Source organism: Triturus cristatus, chromosome 3_1, assembly GCF_964204655.1.
Source record: "Triturus cristatus chromosome 3_1, aTriCri1.1, whole genome shotgun sequence".
Classification (NCBI taxonomy): Eukaryota; Metazoa; Chordata; class Amphibia; order Caudata; family Salamandridae; genus Triturus; species Triturus cristatus.
The window spans coordinates 811,226,084-811,246,810 of NC_140583.1; the positions used below are offsets into that span (position 1 = coordinate 811,226,084).

The window sequence follows — 20,727 nt, forward strand, 5'->3', positions numbered from 1 at the left end:
AACTTTGGCTGGGGGATACAAGTTCAGTTCGATGTGTTTACCTGGGGAGGCGGGTGGGTCGATGTCTGTTGGGAATAATTTGTTTTAAGTTATTTTTTGCAGGATGTAGTAGTCCCTGCTCTAATGAGGGGTGCGGTGGGAGGTGCTCAAGGCAGACGGGTGGTGGTGGAGGGTGGCTGTGATGATTGCTCATTACTATTAGAGGGCCCATGTCCTTTCTCAAGTGGAATATGAGGGACCTTTACTCCTTTGTTAAGCGGTATAGGACACATGCTTACCTAAAGTGGAAAGTGGTACACATTGCGTTGCTGCAGGAGACGCATCTTCTGGATAGGGAAGCGCAGAAATTACAGAAAGAATGGAGAGGACAGCTGTACCCCTCGATGTATTTGTCTTAAGCCAGGAGAGGGTCTCTATTCGAGTGGCACCTAGGGTCCCATTTCAGCTCACATGACTGACATAGAGGGAGCGATATGTTCTGCTGCATGGCGTGCTGGATGGTGTGGAATTTTGCCTTCTCAATATATATGCCCCCAATACAGAAAATGGTGACTTTTTTTTTTACCGGTGATGGAGACTAAATTCCTAACATATGTGGGGATGCCCATAGTCTGGGCGGGTTTTTAACTATAACCTGAACGGACGCTTAGACAGGCACCCGCCCAGACTGGGCAGAAAACCAAATATGATGTCTAGGCTGAAGGAAACCATGACCAAACTGCAGTGCATGGACATATGGAAGAAGCTTAACCCGACAGCCAGGGAATTCTCTTGTTATATACCAATGCATTGAGAACATAGGCGACTGGACTGGTTTCTGTTGTCTGCTGACGGTGTGCTGAATATTCAGGGTGTGCGATATCAGGCACGCTTTCTGTCGGTCATTCTTCCCTCCTGTTGAAATGTGTACTGGGGCCTAAAAAGTGGGCATTCCTCTATGGAGGCTTCGACTGGAGACTCTGGAAGACCCTGAATATAAAGTGGATATGCAGCTGACATTGCAGTTATACTTGGACACTAATTGGAATACTGTGGGGAACCGTGGCACGGAGTGGGGCGCTTCAAAGGTGGTTGTAAGGAGTGAAAGCCTCAGCAAGGTTTATGGCACTAGAAGAAAATTGGAACAAGAGCTGGGGAGGTCCTCCTGACTTGCCTGCAGAGACAGAGGGTACTACAGGCAGTGGGAGAGGAGATGTTGGTAGAGGCACATAGAAGGGTTTCAGGCATTTTCGGCTAGAGTAGACTGTCATACCCGGCGGGAATACCGACAGATTGCATAGGGAAGGATATCATACTGGCCGTCTGTTAGCCAGTCTCCATAAGCACGAGTGACCCCCGCCGATGATCCTTGAGGTGCCTGCCATGCAGTGCAGCGATAAACAGATTCTCCCATTTTTATGATTTACGCTGCAGCACAAGCTTCCATAGAGAAATGAGAGAATGCAACTGCACCATGTGTGGTTGCATTGTAATACTGCGGTCAGGTCCGTGACCAGAGGTTGGTCGGTCCAGATCCCGCAATGGATGTCCGTCCGACTTCGTAATAAGGCCCATTGTGTCTCTGTATGCAGATGATACCCTTCTCTATGTGATCGACCCAGAAAGGTCAGTGCCGCATCTCCTACACCTTATGGCTGACGTTGGCAGAGCATGAGGCCTGCATGTCAATAGGCACAAGATGGTGCTCTTCCCCCTGGTTTCCCTGGCTTACCGGAGCGGCATCTGATCTCTGGGAAGTGAGGCTACCCTGTGAAAGAGAGCAATTCTGCAACCTGGGGATCACATAATACATGCACAATGCCTGCAGTATGAGCTCAATATGGGGCGAGTTGTGGATGGTCTCACTGCCGCTGTAAAATTTTGGAACACCCTGCCACTGTCCTTCATGGGCAGAGTGGCTGTCAGTTAGATGTTATTGCTACCCAAGTGTCCATACACTATGCAGAACTCATTTTGCATCCTACCAAACTCCTTACTCCGGCAGCTCAGTTGGTGTCCTCTGCGTGGGTGGGAAAACATGTAGGGTCAGATTGGAAGTCCTCAAATTAGACCTGGCAGAGGGTGGGCTGGGACTGCCAGATCTCCTGTTTCACTTTCTTGGTGGCTCCTCCAGTATGCAGCACTGTGATGCGACGATGGCCTTAATTGGAAGAAAAAAACTCCTGAAGGGACTGGTGCCACAGGAAAATCTTCCTAACCTGCTTATCGGGGGGGGGAGGGGAGGCCCCAGGGTGCTGGTATGCACCCCTTCATAGTGTCCCAGGTCGCACAGGCATGGGAAAACTCGGTGACATATGTATTGAAGCGTGCACCATACACCATGCTCCTTCCCCTGTGGTGGCTTCCGACCTTCCTGCATATCCACAACTCCATGGATGTGTCACAGTGTCTTCATGGAGACTGCCAGATCGGTTTTTGAATTAATCTTTTGTAAAGCTGGCAGAAGCAAGGACGCTCTTTGGGGTGGGACTGGAGCAATTTCTACAGTATGCAAGTGTCTCATGCAGTCCATGACATATGGACGAGTTTCCCCGAGGAACCCACCGAATCACATGTCCTGTTGGTTATGCTAGGCTTGAACAGGGGCCTCATCTCAAGGTTGTATGCCGACCTGAACGAAGACAAAACGTCCACCCGTGACAGCTGGAATGGGGCCCTAGACATCCCACTTACGGACGGCGAATGGAAGCGAGATAGGACACAGGTGCAAGAAACAGCCAGTAGCCAAATGTTTAAGTTGACACAGTACTATTACATGGGACCTACTTGATGCTGCAGCGACTTCATAGGGTTTACCTGGCACAGTCAGCAGGTTATGCATGCTGTGATTTGACCCCAGCTAATTTAATTCATATTACATGGGAATGCCATGCTTTGAGAGACGTCTGGGCGCTGGTGCTATGTGAGGTAAAAGGAGTCAGGGCTGAACTGATGATATGCCATTGTCTACTGGGCCTCTTGACGCTCCCAGGGGAGGATAGGAAGATGAGATATGTTTGTCCAGCTGAGACTTGTGCATGCATGGCCCAGAAATGCTTTTGCTTGGTGGGGTGGTTACCCCCTCACCCCAATAAGCATTGGTGTAGCTTTGGGACGAGAAACAAGTACCAAGACTGTATGCCTGTGCGATCGAGTGATGGTTGTCTGGTGGATCCCTCCCCTGTGCTTCCACTGACATTGTTTTAAATTGCAAGCCTTCCAGTTCACAGGTGTACAAGTGCACCAGACTCGCATGCCCTGACTGGTCTAGACCAAAGATGGCATGTATTGATTGCTTCTTTTTTAGGATCCTTTGTGAGTTTGGGAGACACTATGCCTCAAATATGCCTTATTATATTGTTGCAGGTCTTGGCCCGGTGTTTTTTGTACTGTATTGTTTGCTTAGTGCAAAATGCTAAGAAAGAAGAAAGAAAAGAGTGAATACAAATTGTCCCTTGTCCACGAATATGCACCAGATTCCATCCGTGTACTTCCCATAAAGAGAAATCCACCACTGAAGATATCCCTACTTATGAATCACTTACAATATTCCTTGCCTTTCCCTAAGTCCCGTTACTCTTCACTCCTTCGCTGCTAGGCCCCGCCCACCCAGTGATAAGCCTTTTTTGGCTATTTGGGGTAGTTCGCGCTTAAGCTCTTGTAACTTTTTGTCCACATAAGGTATCCGCATCCTTTTCTTCCAAACTCTTGAGGATTCTAAAGGTACCCAGGCTTTGTGGATTCCCTTGGAGGGGACCCAGAAATTAGCCATAATACAGCTACATTTTTATTTTATTTTTGAATGAGAAAAAAGTGCTGCAGGAGCAATCGTCTGTTTTTTCCACTGCAAATGGTATCAATGGGTTTGTGGTGCTGAAATACATCACCATCTTCTAAACCTTCAGGCACAGCCATGCCTTTGTCAGAAAACCAAACTTTTTCACACAGTTTTGACATTTTACTGGGACATTGCCTATGTTTGCTATTTTTTGTGCTTTCAACCTCCTTCCATTTAGTAGTAAGAAATGGGTATGAAGGCAATAATGGGTCCCCGAAAGCTATACATTTCTGAGAACTAGATAAAATTCTGAATTCAGCAAGGGGTCATTTGTGTAGGTCCTTCAAGGTTTTGAAATGGAGTTGAAAAATACAGCCATATGTGCCAACGTTTTCACCTGTAACTTCTTCTAAGTATGACAGATTTTTTAAAGCAGTATACCGTTACATCTACTGGGTCATTCTGGTTGTAGGGATCTATAGGACTTGTAGGTTCACCAAGAACCCGAGTAAACCAGAGCCAATAACTGAGCTGCGTCTTGCAATGGTATTTCATTGTGTACTAGGTATATAGCAATTCATTTGATAAAATATAAAGAGTGAAAAATAGGTACCAAGGAAACTCATATTTCCGAAATGGGAACAAAATATAGAGTTGAAAAGTGATGGTTATTTGCACATCTCCAAAACTGTGGGTACCTATACAAGCATGTGAATTAAAGGTCATTTTTCAAAATGGCTTCTTTTTTACAAATGGTCTTACGTTTGGAAGGCAGAATTGCAAAGAAAGTCAATTGGTAATAACACTTGTTCTACTATTCTGTGTTCCCCATAGTCTCCCGATAAAAATGCTATCTCACTTGTGTGGGTAGGCCTAGTGCCTGCAACAGGAAACGGCCCAACACACAATGTGGACACATCACATTTTTCCAGTGAAAACTGACCCTTTTTTGCAATGTGCCTAGCTGTGGATTTTAGACCATAGCTCTTCAGACACCTAAGGAAGCCTGGCAAACCTATATATGTTTGAAAACTAGACATCCTGGGGAGACCAGGATGGGGTGAATTGTGTGGCTTTCACCAGATTCTGTTACCCAGAATCCCTTGCAAACTCAAACTTTGTAAAAAAAAAAAAAATCTGTGATGAAAAGTTCTGGAGTCTGTATGAATCCACAAACTTCCACCCACCCAGCATTCCCCAAAACCTCCTGATAAAAATGGTTCCTCACTTTTGTGGGTAGGTCTAGTTCCCGCGACAGGGTTTGGCCCAAAACATACAGACTTCAAAAGTGGGCGAGTCACCTGCGTTTTTGATCCCGGTCTTGGCAGACACCTGAGAAAACCTACCAATCCCAGACATTTCCAAAAACGATACACCCGGAGATGTCCAGGGAGGTGTGGCTTGCGTGGATACCCCAACGTTGTCCTACCCAGAATCTGCTGCAAACCTCAAATTTAGTTGAATAAAATCACATTTTGTCTTGCATTTATTTGTGGGAAAGTTGTAGGACACAGGTCTGATGCAATTTTCCTACCATTCAGCATTCCCTGAGGTCTCCCGATAAAAATGGTACCTCACTTGTGTGGGGGGGCTAAGTACCCGCGGCAGGGATGGGCCCAAAACCTATTGTGGAGACATCAAAATCATCTATCACAAAACAACTTGGTTTTGCAAGGGGGGCACCTGTGTGTTTGGTCCCGGGCTCAGCGGTCATCTAGGGAGACCTACCAATCCTACACATTTATAAAAACCTGACACCCGGGCGAGTCCTGGGATGTGTGGCTTGTGTGGATACCCCAACATTTTCCTACCCAGAATCCCCTGCAAACCTCAAATTTAGCTAAAAAAAATAAAAAAACATTTCTCACATTTGTGTGTGGGAGAGTTGTGAGATCACTGGGCTGACACAAATCTCCTACCACCCACCATTCCCTCAGGTCTCCCGATAAAAATGGTACCTCACTTGTGTGGGTGAGCAAAGTACCCGTGGCAGGGAAGGGTCCAAAACCAATTGTGGAGACCTAAAAAATTGACTATCACACAACTACCTGGTTTTGCAAGGGGGCCACCTGCGTTTTGGCTTGGGGCTTGACGGCCATCTAGGAAAACCTACCAAACCCAGACATTTCTGAAAAGTAGATACCCGGGGGAGTTCCGGGAGGTATGGCTTGCGTGGATCCCCCAATGTTTTCCTTCCCAAAATCCCCTGCAAATTGCAAATTTAGCTAAAATAAATCATATTTTCCTCACATTTCTGGCTGGAATCACTGCACCAGCACAAATGTCCTACCACTCAGCGTTCCCCTCAGTCTCCTGAGTAAAATGATTCCTCACTTGTATGGGTGGGCCAAGGGCCTGCGACTGAGACGGGCCAAAAACATAGGGATTGAGGGTATAGCACCACAAACTTTAGGCGCTATATATTGTTTTTAATACGTTTTTAAGCAATTCTGCATTGAACACCCACACACGTGAGGCATCATTTTTATCGGGAAACCAAGGGGAATGCTGGGTGGTAGAACATTTTTGCCAGCGCTGTGATCCCACACAAAAATGTAAGGAAAATGTGATTTATTTAGCTAAATTTAGGGTTTGCAGGGGATTCTGGGTAGGACAACGTTGGGGGATTCACACATCCCTGGACTCCCCCGGGGTCTTATTTCTGAAATGTCTGGGTTTGGTAGGTTTCCCTAGCTAGCCACCGAGCCCGAGATAAAAAACGTAGGCGACTCACTTGCAAAAAAAGGTATTTTGGTAATCGATAATTTTGAAGTCTCCACAGTACATTTTTGATTGCTTCCTGTCACGGGCACTAGGCCTAACCACGCTAGCTAGGTACCATTTTTATAGGGAGACTTTGGGGAATCCTGAGTTTGTGGATGTTTGTTGCTCCCCTTAGATTCCAGAACTTTCCATCACAGAAATGTGAGGAAAATGTGTTTTTATTCCTAAAGTTTGAGGTTTGCAAGGGATTCTGGTTAACAGAACCTGGAGAGGTACACAAGTCACTCCCTCCTGGATTCTCCTGGGATTCTAGTTTTAAAAAATGTACAGGTTTGGTAGGTTTACCTTGGTGCCAGCTGAGCTAGAGCCCAAAATCCACACCTAGGCACATTACAAAAAAAGAGTCAGATTTCTGTGGAAAAATGTGACGTGTGCATGTTGTGCTTTGGGCCATATCCTGTCACGGGCACTAAGCCTACCCACACAAGTGAGGTTCGAATTTTGTTGGGAGACTTTGGGGAATTCTGGGTGGGTGGAAGTTTGTGGATCTGCGCAAATTCCAGAACTTTCCATCACGGAAATGTGAGGAAAATATGGTTTTTTTTAGGTTTGCAAAGGATTCTGGGTAACAGAACCAGGTGAGAGCCACACAAGTCACCTCATCCCGGATTTCCCTAGATGTCTAGTTTAAGAAAATGTATAGGATTGCTAGGTTTCCTTATGTGCTGGCAGAGCTAGAGTCCAAAATCCACACCTAGGCACATTAGGATAAAGGGGTCCAATTTCACTGGAAAATTGTGGTGTCCACGTTGATTTTTGAGGTTTGAGGTTTGCAAAGGATTCTGTGTAACAGAACCTGATGAGAGGCAAACAAGTCACCCCATCCTGGATTCCCCTTGGTGTCTGGTTTTAAAAAATGTACATGTTTGCTAGGTTTCCGGAGGTGCCGGCTGCCCTAGGGCTCAAAGTCCACTGCTAGGCACTTTGCAAAAAAAGGTCAGTGTCTAGTGGGCTCTCTGCCCCCCTGGGGGGAGGCAGCTCGGGGGCTAGTGCCCTGATATGCCCCCAAGGGGGGCAGAAAGACAGTGGCTATTTTGGGGGGGGGGGGGTTATTGGCATGCCCATTCTGGGCAGCCCCCACCCCTGAACTTTGAAAAAATAATTATTCTTGGTGCCTGGTGAGCAGATCACAGGCTATTGCACCCATCTGCCTCCTGGGTTGGCAGAAAGGCCGTGGCGATTATTTTTGGGGTGGGGCATTGGCATGCCTTTTCTGGTCAGCCCCCATCCCCTACATCTTAAAAAAATAATAATCTCTGTTGCTTAGTGGCCTTCCTGCCCCTCCTGGGGGGCAGACCAGGGGCTATTTTCATTTTTGAGGGGAAAGGGTGTGGGCATTAGCATGCCCATTCTGGGTAGCCCCACCCCAGAATTTGGGAGAAGAAAAATCCCTGGTGCCTAGTGGGCTTTCTGACCCCACATGGCAGATAAGAGGCTATTGCCCCTGTCTGCCTCCCTGGGGGGGCAGAAAGATTGTGGCAATATTTTTGGGGTGGGGGTATTGGCATGCCCATTCCGGGCAGCCCCCACTCCTGAACGGGCATCCCAATGCCTGTTCTGGGCTTTGACCACCTCTACGTACAAAAAAAATTCCCTGCTGCCTAGTGGGATTCCTGCCCCTTCAGGGGGGCAGATCAGGGGCTATTGCCCCCATCTGCCTCCTGGGGGGGGGCAGAAAGACTTGAACTTCGCCATGGACTCCGCCATGGAAAGTCATGCGGGAAATAACTATGGGGTGGTGGGGGGCTGCACTTGGGGGTTACCTATGGTACCCCTATTTATTGCCATACACATGGTGGCAGGCACCGCACGGTGCCTGTCACGTTGTGCATGGCAATGCACAAAATGCCTCTTTGGCATTGCGGCGGGTGCTGTTTACAGCACCGTCCACCTCAATGTCAACGATGCGGGATGCGACTGCCAGGGTGACGGTCGCATCCTAGTTGGCAGTGCAGGACCACCACACCCCTAGTGGGCGGTCCCAGCACCGCTAGGATGGCGGGCGGATCCTAATGGGGCCCTCAGTGTGTAATGACGTCAGCACGCCATTACAACGAAAACAAAAAATATGCCTCAGGAGGTTGGGGAAGCTCTTCCCCACTTCCCAAGGCAAAAAAGAAAAAAAGGAAACCCCTCAGCTGTTTACAACAGAGGGATTTTGTTGTGCAAGTGTGCTCATGGCGGAATGGTTCCGTCATGAGCACATGAGCACTTGTGCTGATGACGGAACCATTCCGTCATGTGCACAGAAGGGGTTAAAGTAATCAGTACACATCACATTTTTCCAGTGAAAACTGACCCTTTTTTTCGCAATGTGCCTAGTTGTGGATTTTGAACCCTAGCTCTACTGGTACATTAGGAAACCTAGCAAACCTATACATTTCTAAACACTAGACATCCAGGGTAAACCAGGATGGAGTGACTTGTCTGGCTCCCACCAGGTTCTGTTACCCAGAATCCCTTGCAAACCTCAAACTTTGTTTAAAAAAAACACATTTTTCTCACATTTCTGTAGTGGAGAGTTCTGAAATCTGCTTGGATCCACAAAATTCCACACACCCATTCCCTAAAAACTTCAGAGAAAAATGGTACCTCACTTGTGTGGGTAGGCCTACTGCCTGTGACAGTAAATGGTTTTCTAGGTTTTCCTAGGTGCCGGCAGAGCTAGGGTTCAAAATCTACAGCTAGGCACATTGCCATTAAAGGGTCAGTTTTCACTGTAGAAATGTGGTGTGTCCACATTGCGTTTTGGACCGTTTCCTGTCGCGGGCACTAGGCCTACCCACACAAGTAAGGTATCATTTTTATTGGAAGACTTTGGGGAATGCGGGGTGGGTGGAATTTTGTGGATCCACGCAGATTCCATAACTTTCCAGCACAGAAATATGAGTAAAATATGCTTTTTTTATTATAAAGTTTGAGATGTGCAAGGGATTCTGGGCAACAGAACCTGGTGAGAGGCACACACCCATCACCCCATCCTGGATTTCCCTTCCTTTGTGTCTAGTTTTTAAAAAATGTACAGGTTTTCTAGGTTTCCCCATGCGCCAGGGCCCAAAATCAACAGGTAGGCACGCTGCTAAAAAAACAATTGTGCCTAGTGGGCTTTCTGCCGCCTTGGGGGAACCGGGGGGTGGGGGTTGCCTCGATATGCCCCTAAAGGGGGCAGAAAGACTGTGGCTATTTTTTTGGGTGGTAGGGGCATTGGTATACCCATTCTGGGCAGCCCCCATGCATAAAAAAGTCAGCGTAATTGCGGGCGCCTCGTGGGCTCTCTGCCGCCTCCCTGGGGGACAGATCAGAGGCTACTGCCCCCATCTGTCTCCTGGATGGGCAGAAAGACTGTGGTATTTTGGGGGGGGGGGGGCATTAGCATGCCCATTCTGGGCAGCCCACACCTTTGAATTTAAACAATAAATATTCCCTGATGCCTATTGGGCTTTCTGCCCCCCCAGGAGGCAGATAAAGGGCTTTTGCCCCTATCTGCCTCCGGGGGGCGTAAAGACCGTGGCAATTTTTTTGGGGTGGGGCATTAGCATGCACATTCTAGGCAGGCCCCACCCCTTCTTATAAAAAAAAAAAAGAATCCCTGGTGCCTAGTGGGCTTTCTGCCTCCCCCAGGGGAAGAACTGGGTCTACTGCCCCATCTACTCTTGGGGGGGGCAGAAAGACTGTTGCATCTTTTTGGGGGGTGGGGGCATTGACCTGCCCATTTTGGGCAGCCCCTACCCCTACATCAATAAAACAAAATCCCTGGTTTCTAGTGGGCTTTCTGCCCCCCTCACCCCCCCCCCCTCGGGGGACAGATTGGGAGCTACTGCCCCATCAGCCCCCCAGGGAGCAGAAAGACTGTATTGCCCAAAAAATAGGGGGGAGCAAAGGCCCTTGCCCAAGGGGCCCCTCCCCCCTCCCTGGTGTCTAGTGGGTGGATCCCTGCTTGGGGATCGCTCTCCTCGGGCGAACTTCGGCAGGGATCCACTAGGGCTGTGGTCCCCAAACTGTACGCCGCGGCACCCTGGTGCGCTGCAAAAACCATCCAGGGGCGCCACGGTCACAGTTGCTGAGCAGAGTGCAGTGAATTACACCGGGGTCTAGAGTGCAGGCCCAGTGCGTTGTGTCTAGTGACCACTCGGTGGAGCACTTGCTGCCTTTTGACGTCGCACCGGAGAGCAGGAGACATTAAAGCAGGCAATCTTCTCTTCTGCTAAAGCCTGCAAGTGGCGCCTGGACCTCTGGAGTGACGCAGAGCCAGCGTTACAAGTGACCGTGGAGCTTTTAACAACAGCAACCAAAAGGGGCAGAGAGGAAGAGGAACTCCTGACATTTAAAGAGCTGTGTGTGGTTCATTTAAATTCATAGGAGGGCAAGTGCGAGCAGTTGTTACAGATATTTAGCTTAACAAAAGTGAGCAGATGTTTTGATTCCCGGAGTAGAGTACAACGAAGTGGGTATTTCCAGAGTTCATGTTAAAGCCTGCAGTGACCCCTGCAAGAGAATTTGGTGATGTTTAGCTGATGCACAACAGGGGGGTAAAGGGATAGTCTTTGAAGTGTAAACATACGTATTTTTTTATATTTTTTCCAGCTTGCCTTTCCGTGTCAATTATTGCTTGCAGGAAACTGGTTTGGAGGAGAAATATTTTGCAGAAACTGAGAATCTAAGAGAAGTGGGCAGTTATCACAGCATGGAGTTTCTCCTTTCTGCAGGGGTCTTCCAGTGAGGTCCCGGATCAGCCAGGAGATATAGCTGACATGATATCTCAAAGCTGGCTCTCTTGTCTTTAAAAGAAAAAACCCCGACATTTCTCCGGAAAGAGCAACTCACCCCTGTACACGAGCCTGGAATGAAACTTTACCCATGTGAATACCGAAACACCCATTTGCAGTACACTGATTTCACACACGATAAGTAAATGGCTATAATTCATATTACAAATAAAACAAAGAACAGAGATGACAAGCTTTTAGTTGTTAGCCTACATGCCAGATTTCTTTTGATACATGAACCAATCAGTTGTTCAACAATGTATGTAACTCCCGTATTACTGGTACGGATGGCATTTTTGCCCTAATGATACCCGATTTTTCTTTTACATTGGTTGAAAATATATCTATGAATATGCGTACAAAGTTATTTTTTGATAGGCTACTTATTGACCAAGTGTCCTCCTTACTCGAGTGGTTCACAAGATGTATACAAAATACGATCACATTACATACTGTGTTGCACGTGTCTGGTCAGTATTGACAGTGCATTGCGCCCTGTGCAGTTTATTCCGATTGTTTTATTAGGGAGTTTGTCTGTTTGAAGATAAATACAAACATACAATTTTTTACAAATGGGTTCTATGTTGTAGAACGTTTAGGCTAAGAATGTTTCAGAGTGAGACTAATGTTAAGCTTTAAATCATAGAAACATTATTTTCCTTGGCACTTTTTTTTAGGACAAAAAAGAAAATGTTTTGAATGAATGATTCCTGAGGAATCAACTTCATATGCTTCTTTGTTCTATCTAGAGTCCTTAGGTTTGAGGTCAAGTCACAAATTGCATTACCTTCTTTCTACCAGCTCTGAAGCAGTCAGTTTAATTCTGCTGTTGAGCCAACCTTCTCAAGTTCATCAAGCATTCCCAGAATTAGTTCACCCTCATCAGCAAGTATAAATACTACAGCCCTGTGCTCTATTTGTAAAACAAAATGGCTTCAGATTATTAACACTTCCATGGAGGCTCCATGGTCAATTCATTCCCTGTCTTTTTAAGGAAAATTTAGAGGCAACAGCATTTGCCTTCCAATCCAAGGATTAAACAGCCTTAAGATAAGGCCTGCTTAAGTACACACTTCAGTCATACCACTCCTTCAGTATTCTTTGCAGACCTCAAGGTTGCCCATTACATGTGGAAAAACTATTTCATCTTCCCCGAGGCCCAATCCACAGAGCAACACACAATGAGAACCTGGGATTTCCCTTTCAACCCTCCTTCAGCAAAGTGAGAGAATCACAGTTTACCAGGGAAATGCATTCTTTAGCGACAGGATTTTTAATGTAGATGTTGGTGAGGTACAGGTTTATCACTTAAAGACTATTGTTCCTAAGTATTGAAGAAGATGAGTCAAAGTACTGTAGGGGCGACTAAAGCAAAAGTGAAAAAGAGAGTTTACAGTTCAGTGAGTACATAAATGCTAAATAGTAGAGCCTTTTGAGGAACTGTAAGAGGGAGAGGGTTGATATGAGTGGGAATAAAAAGGGACAAAAAAGGCATAGGAAGACTAGGGAAAGTGGAACCAGTGGACATGTTCATCTGAAATGGTGGAGAAACATATACAGCAGTGGTTCCTAAACTGTGCGCTGCGGCACCCCGGTGTCCCTGACTGGTTTTGGCTGGGATTAAAATGGAAGGACTATAGAGACCAGGCTTACATCCCTCCACCAAAAAATAGTAATGTAATGGGGAGCTGCGCCTGGAGGCCAATTGGTCAAGGGAGCCACGGGTCAAAAAAGTTTGGGAACCACTGCACTAGGGAGATTCACCCCTTTTCATTGATACCTCCTCAGTCTTTCTACGTACTGGGGGGGCTGAGATAGCCCCCTGAGCACGTGGAAGGTGAAACTGAAATGAGTCTCTCAGTTTCACTAAAATGACGTCAGCGCAACATGCGCGCTGATCGTCATTTCAGGGAAACCAGGGGAGCTGGCGAAGCTCTTCCCCAACTCCCGAGACTGTTCTGGGGTTCGGGGACCGTCCTACGCACATAAACACTGAAGGGGTTAAAAGAAATAGTTTAAGATTTAGTTTGCTGTTTTGTTTTATTTTTATTGAGTTCTTTGGAGGAAAAGAATAAATAATATTTAGAGTATAGATTTTGCCATGGTTTCTAAGTATTCTAAAACTTTTAGTATTTGGATAGAGTCTAAATTTGAATTGCAAATGCTCATACATTGTTTCAGTTTGTTTTGTTAGTTTAGGGCACACAGTTGTGTTACGGATTGCTCTAGTCTTAGTTCTTGGTAGCTTTGTTCTTTTTGAATAGATTCTAGTAATTTGTGTAAGGTGAGTGGACTTCTTCCCATTGTGGATTGGAAGGCATTATGCCATCCTTCCACAGTATTGTTGGTTTTTTGCTTCTTGGGCTAGGGTAATTTTGTTACGGAGGTCTACATAGGTCTCGGTTTGTTTGTTAGGTAAAAGTACATAAATAAAGGGAATGTTACTGTTGTGGTATTGTCCGTGGATTGTATATAATTGGTCGAAAGGTTGGGGACATATTTTAAGTGTCCCATCCATCATCCATGTTTCACATTGTTAAGTTTGAATAAGTTTGTAGGTGTTGCAAAGACAATAACTCTTTTTTCATGACATTTAGGGGCTTATTGCGATGGCGGTCGGAAAGCCTTCAGTAGGAGGCTTCCTGACCACCATCGTCAGTTTCAATTCTGAATCTTGAATCAGCCGGTCGGAATTGATACCGGCCGGTCATTCCACCTGGCTTTCGACGGGTTCAAGGAGCCTGTCAGCCAGTTAGAGGCCAGCCCATAATCCTAAAGGGCGGTCTTTCCGCCCTTGGGATTATGATGCACGGTTTCCGGCAGGGTTGCCATGCCGGCCTTCCCAACATGGAAACCCCTGTCAGAAAGCATGTTCAGGGGCCCCTAGCAGGGCCTCCTTGTCTGCAAGGCCTCCGATTGGGGGCAGAGGGGTCACCTATGGTGGCCCCATGTTAATACCTGCACCCTCTGGCAGGCAACTTGAGGTGCCTGCCACGGGGTGCAGGGATTAACAACACCTCCCATTTCCCTATGGGAGTATGTACTACGGTCAGTTTACAGCCCTAATGCATGCTCCCATATGAAAATGTCGGAATGCGATCGAACAATGTTCGGTCGCATCCAAATCAGGCGGTCGGGACTGCTGACCGGAGGTCGGTCCCGTTTATTAGATGGTGTAGAGCAGAAGCAATTCTGCCCAACATTGTAATCAGTTACCTAGAAGGGTAGACCCAAATAAAGTACATTGGAACAGTGGTCCCAGTGAACAATTACATATACATAAAGAGAGACAACATTTACAACAAAGGATGAATGAGATGTATTATACTTAATGAACAGTGTTATTTAATCACACAGGACTTAAGATGATTCATACCATTCATTAACACAGTGTTAAAAACAGTGCCACAGGAGGGTAGTGGGAGGGTGGGGGTTGAAGGTGATTGAAGTGAGGATGAGGGAGTGAATGAACGAAAGTGCAATTCACACAATATATTAATTACAAATCATGAGGGCTCACATTTAAGCCAAGTTATTTAGGCAATATCAACAATTATAGTAGCCATGATCAAATAACAGAAACACAGTGATTCATCGCTGTTGTTACAACTGGCTGGTGTATCAGATGTCGACGTTTCGACCCCTAGAGAGTAGTAGGTTATTTTGTCCCTTACGCCGGGGTCTTCCTCAGGACAGTGGTGGTGGGAGGGGGAAGGGTAGGTACCTGGGAAAGAAATTAGAAACCATTGTGACCTAAGTATTCCCAATGGGGAAATAGAATGAATCAATGGCCTAAGCCCGTTACTTTACCCTTGAAAAGACCCTCGTTGGGCCTGGGCGTGAAGAGGTGGGCGCGTGGGCTCCAAAGAGGCGAGCGAGAGCAGAAACCTGCAGAAGAAATGAGCAGGTTCAGTAGGGGATCAGGAACCCACCATTGCCGGTTTAAAAAGGGGGGTTGAGCCCAGAAAGAATACTCACACACGAGGGTATTAATCCCTGATTGTCTGCAAGATGGCCGGGCATAAAAAATAAGCTGGGCCTTGAAACAATTCCAGATCAATAGTTAGTTATTCACAATGGGCTGTAGTGTCGCGCTCTAGTCCTCGCACGCTATGTGGCTACGTAGCGTGCGAGGACAGCGCTAATGAGTAGTGCGCATGCGCGAGTCGCGGAAATCGACCGCGCGGTCGTGTCTTGCCCGGCGCTCTCTCACAGAGATGGAATAAAGCAGTTATTGACCCCCAAACTACCGTACCCAACTGTCTTCTTTCAGGCAGACCTACTACATTACAGTGGCGACGAGTTAAGGGATCTTAAAGATCGTGGTGAAGAGAATTGAGAGACCATACCCACCACTCCTGCAAGCACAGGCCAGCCTGGAAGCCACCACTGGGGACTGCAAGTAGGAAGACCATCTTTGAGGTGCACATAACCGAGGGAGAGCGCGGCAGAGGCAATAAGAACAGACAGGAGCCAACCACAGGGTGAGAAACCAGCAAGGGGGTAGAAGGCAAGATAAGGTCAGAGAAGACTCCAAACCATCGGGAACCTGGCGGAGACAGCAGCACGAAGAGACGGGGGAGCAGAAGAAACACAACAGGCGCAGGAAGGAAGCGCGGACGCGCCAGGCAGTCCAAGAGGCCCAGGGGCGGCACCAGAAATACGCGCCAAGATGAGCGCGCAAGGATCTTCGCTGACGACGCCAATCCCGTTCCTGCCAAGACCGGGAGAACCCCAAATGAAGTGGGAGGATTGGCGAGAGTATTTCAAGAACTATATTGCAGCGCTAGAAGACGAAAACGGAGAACCGTTCCCCAGCGCGAGGAAGAAACGGATTCTCCTGCACAACTTAGGCCCGGAAAGCATAAGAGTTTTTCAGAACCTGGTCCCCACACCCAGACAAGCTGCCGACGACGACGTATTTAAGCACGCCATTGAGGATCTCGACACCCACTACCGCCCGGCGGTGAGTGTTTCCATTGACCGATACAATTTCCAACAATGGAAACAAGAGACCGGTGAATCCATAGACGATTATGTGGCAGCGTTGAGAAAGTTAGCGGTGACATGCAAGTATGGAGTGCTGCATGATGAGTTCATAAAGGATCAGATAGTCATGCACACCACCAACAAAAGTGTGCAAGACAAGCTGTGGGCAAACAGCGAGGCGTCAATAAAAGAAGTAATTGCCATGGTAAAAAAGGCGGAATTGACAAAAAGGTGCGCGGATGCAGCAAAAAGGCAGATGCTCCAGAAGACCATGGTGAACAAAGTCGACGACGGCGAACCACAGGGAAGGAGCAAAACCATGTCTCCGAAAGGTAAAGGACCAACTAAATGGAAAGGGAAACAGGGGCAAACATGGAAGCAGAATAGAGACAACAACGTGTCATGCTACAGGTGCGGAAGTCAAGCACATGCAGCCCAAGACAAACGTTGCCCTGAGTTTCGAGCGAAGTGTATGTTCTGTGGCATAATGGGACACTATGAAAAGGTTTGTTGATGAAAAACGAAGAGACCGATGGTGAAGTACGTTATGCAAGATCAACAGGAGGAAGAAGAAGAACAAGAGGAAGACGACGGGGTACTATGCGTAGAGGACCAAGTACTGGGAATTGATGGAAAGCGCTCCCGCAAACCGCAATGTGACATTGTCATATGAGTGAGAATCAAGATAGTAATAGACTCGGGATCCCCATACACTATTATCCAAAGAGCAGTGTGGAAGGAAGAATTTGAGCCCAGGTTGGGATCAAGGCTAGAACCACCAGATATACGACCAGTATCGTACACAGGTGAACCGATTCCCATGGTGGGATACAGGAAGTTGATCTTCGAATTCAGAGGAAGAAGTGCGGAGTGCAAACTATATGTAGCGGAGAAGGGCCCATCCATCCTAGGATGGATGGATGGATCAAGGTGATCTAGGAATCAAGTTGGACCCAGGAGGAGACACCCAAGTGCTTGTGACAGCGCCGGGGAGCTGGCCGGGACTGGAAGAGATGAATTCCCCAAGGTATTTGGAGGGAAGGTCGGGAAACTGGAGAAATTCACACACAAGATCGTACTCAAAGAGAACTCCAGACCAGTATCCCACAAAGTCCGCAACGTGCCCCTAGCCATAAAAGAAGCCGTGCAAATGGAACTCCGTAGACTGGAGCAAAATGGAATAATAGAGCCTATAGACAGCTTGGAATGGCTCGCTCCCTTGGTAGTGGCAATGAAACCAAATGGGGAAGTCCGCCTGTGTGTGGACCTTCGAGAACTGAACAAATGCCTAACCGTGGAAAAATTCCCATTACCTCGTATCGAAGAAATGTTGTCCAAGACCAAGGGGGTAAAGTGGTTCTCCACCATTAACCTTACTTCGGCCTATCACCAGATAGACCTACATCCGACAAGCAGGAAACTGACATCTTTTATAACGCCCTTTGGATGCTACCAATTTTGCAGAATGCCGTTCGGCCTCGCCTCAGCAGCGGCGGTGTTCCAGAAATTAATGCATCGCCTATTCCAGGACATCGAGGGCATTCAGTACTTCCAAGATGACATACTGGTGATGGGGACAGATAGAAAAAACCATGATGAGAAGCTGGATAAGGAACTCCATGTGCTAGAAAACAACGGCCTAACCGCAGAATGGGAGAAGTGCCGACTGGGAATGACGTCTGTCACCTACCTGGGTCATGAAATAGGAGGACAAGGCATCACGCCTAAACGCGCAAATGTGGATGCGATATGCAATTCTAAGGCCCCATCCAGCAAAGAAGAGGTGCGATCCTTCCTGGGGATGGCAGAATATTACAGCAAGTTTGTGCAACATTTTGCTACCAAGACACACCACCTACGACAATTAACAAGGGACAAAATGGTATACAAGTGGACAGAGGAAACACAAAAGGAATTTGAAACCCTGAAGAAAGACATCAGCCAAGCAGTGCCACTGCAAGGATATGACCCGCTCGGTCGATCAGTGACGACGGATGCCAGAGAGAAAGGACTGGGGGCAGTCCTCATGCAGGAGAGGAGAGATGGAACGACGGAGACCCTCATTTTCGCATCAAGAACGCCACTTAACAGAAATACAGCGTAATCGAGAAGGAGATGCTAGCGGTGGTGTGGGCCATGGGGAAGTTCCGCCAATTTCTATGGGGCACACGGTTCAAACTCAAAACGGATCATAAGCCACTAGTCAAAGTGCTCACCTCGAGTGGGCATGCCAGTGCCACACCCCGCATCACAAAAATGACACTCAAGTTACTAGAGTACAGGTATGATGTGGAGTACATACCGGGGACACGTAACAAAGTAGCAGATTACCTTAGTAGAGCGGCAGCCATGAAAGAAGCCCAGAACACAACAATAGAAGAAGAAGAAATGGTAGCGGTGATGGAAGATCCAGAAAGAGTGATAAGTAAGCAGGACTAGACCCTAGCGTACGAAGAAGACAGGGAGATTAGCGAAGTCAAAGAGAACATAATACATGGATGGCCTGAGAAAAATTGGCTAGGTGAGGCACTCAGGAAATACTACGAAGTCAGGGAGGAACTATCAGTGGGGGACAAAGGCATATTCCTGTACAGAGGTGATAAAGTAGTTCCCCCGGCAGCGTTAGTTTCTCGACTGGTCGCGCTACTACACGAAGGACACCTAGGAATAGTAAAAACCAAAGCGAGAGCGAAGCACATGTACTGGTGGCCAGGAATGGACGCTCAAGTGGAAAGGCATGTGAGAGAATGCGATCAGTGCCAAAGAGCGGACAAAACACTGAATCCCCTACGACCAGCTTTGGGGAAGTTCACACTAGCGAGTGGCCCGTGGGAAGAAGTGGCCGTGGACATTCTGGGACCCGTGCTGGACAACCATGGAACGCCCCAATACCTATGTGTGCTGGTCGAAAAAAATTCGAGGAGGCCGGAGATACACATACAAGAAGTAATGGATGCAGAGACAGTGATTAAGTTTCTAAATGCCGTTTTCCTAAGGGAAGGTATTCCGAGAACCATCCTGAGTGACAATGGACCTCAATTCACATCGGAAAAGTGGTACAAGTACGCCGAGAGGAACGGAATCAAACTACTACACACCGCAGTGTATCACTTGACTTAAAACCCTTACAGACATGAGTTTAGAAACAATGAAATAAACCTAGCCTAGGTCTGGATGGCCGTCCTAGTTCTGTCGTGGAATATGAAAAAGAAAGAAGAGTGCGTGACATGGTCTAATGTTTAAATGGAGAAACGCGCCTGCGTTCAGTTAACAAAGACGGAGGGAGGGCCACATAGTCTCAATCAGGGAGGCCAAGTCAAAGCCACTTGCCGTGAGTTAAAAGGCATGGGCTATAGAGTCACTGTGTGCCCACTCAGGATCGCTATTGGTTAAGTCTAGGGAAAAAAATTCGCTGGTTGAATGCCTCGGTCCAAACAGGGGGAGGGCCGAGGGCTGTTTACAATTACGCTTGCATAGCGAAGTGCACTAAGATGCGTGGAGGTCTGAAAGTTTAGCAGAACTCAAAATACTAAGGGTGGATTAGAACTACCCAGAAACACATCTCAGTATATAGTGGCGGACCCGGTTGCTGTTTAAAAAGGTTGCTTGGTACGTGTGCGTGTCACATTGCAAATGTTAGACGTAAATGCTTCGGAATCAGGGAAGACCGCCTTTGCATTATTTCTCAATAGAGGAGTCCGCTAAAGTGCACAAACCTTAGCCCTTACGGTAGACCTAACGTTCTTTAACTAAACAAATCTTACCGCAACTCGGAAGCACGTCTCGGTCCGTGGAGGTGGAGCCGGAGTGTCAGCTACCGCTATTTAAGTAGTCCGCCTGGGACCGGATGACACGTAAGTACGTGTTAAACGCAAGTGTCTGACTGAAGTGATGGTGAGTCAGAGAAGACAGACTCAATGGTCATATCGAGTGCGACGGCTGCACCAAACATAGAGGAAGGATGATTACACTCAAAATTATACAATATTTAAAACTCGGATAACATTCTGCAATTTAATTAGAGGGGGAGACAAAAAACGGTTTCGTAAGCATTTACCAAAACCTCGGATAAATGGTATACATTACAAACTATTGCATAACATTTGCTGGCTTTACGGACATCAGTCGTGTGGCTGTATAAGGGAAAACAGATATCCATTTTGATACATAGTTATCATATGGTTATGGGAACAGATAGTAAACATGTGCGGGTTCCAACAAGTGAAAAATACATTACTGTAGAAGTCAAAATGTAATACGCATGTTTTGACTGCGGCAGGAGCAACAGAGTATAAAGTTTACAGTATAAAGTACACACAGGCTAAATAAGTCCGATCTAATACTCTTTAGTTCTAAATCCAACAGGTTAAGTATTGGGCCGTATTCAACAGTGTACAGTATGTGCCGAACCAGATCGAAGATAAAAAATAT

At 47.1% G+C, this 20,727-nt stretch overlaps 1 protein-coding gene and 1 long non-coding RNA gene across 2 annotated transcripts in view; one reads left to right on the forward strand and one right to left on the reverse strand.

The window, feature by feature from the left end:
• The window catches only part of LOC146861090 (uncharacterized), a 107,359-nt gene extending 87,198 nt beyond the window's left edge, over positions 1 to 20,161 (reverse strand). Inside the window, exon 1 of the long non-coding RNA XR_014978910.1 lies at positions 20,061 to 20,161. This is a non-coding gene — a long non-coding RNA (uncharacterized LOC146861090). The remainder of the gene's footprint in view (positions 1 to 20,060) is intronic.
• LOC146861089 (aryl hydrocarbon receptor-like) overlaps positions 1 to 20,727 on the forward strand; it is an 867,902-nt gene that overhangs the window by 658,407 nt on the left and 188,768 nt on the right. The gene's annotated exons all lie outside the window — the stretch shown is intronic.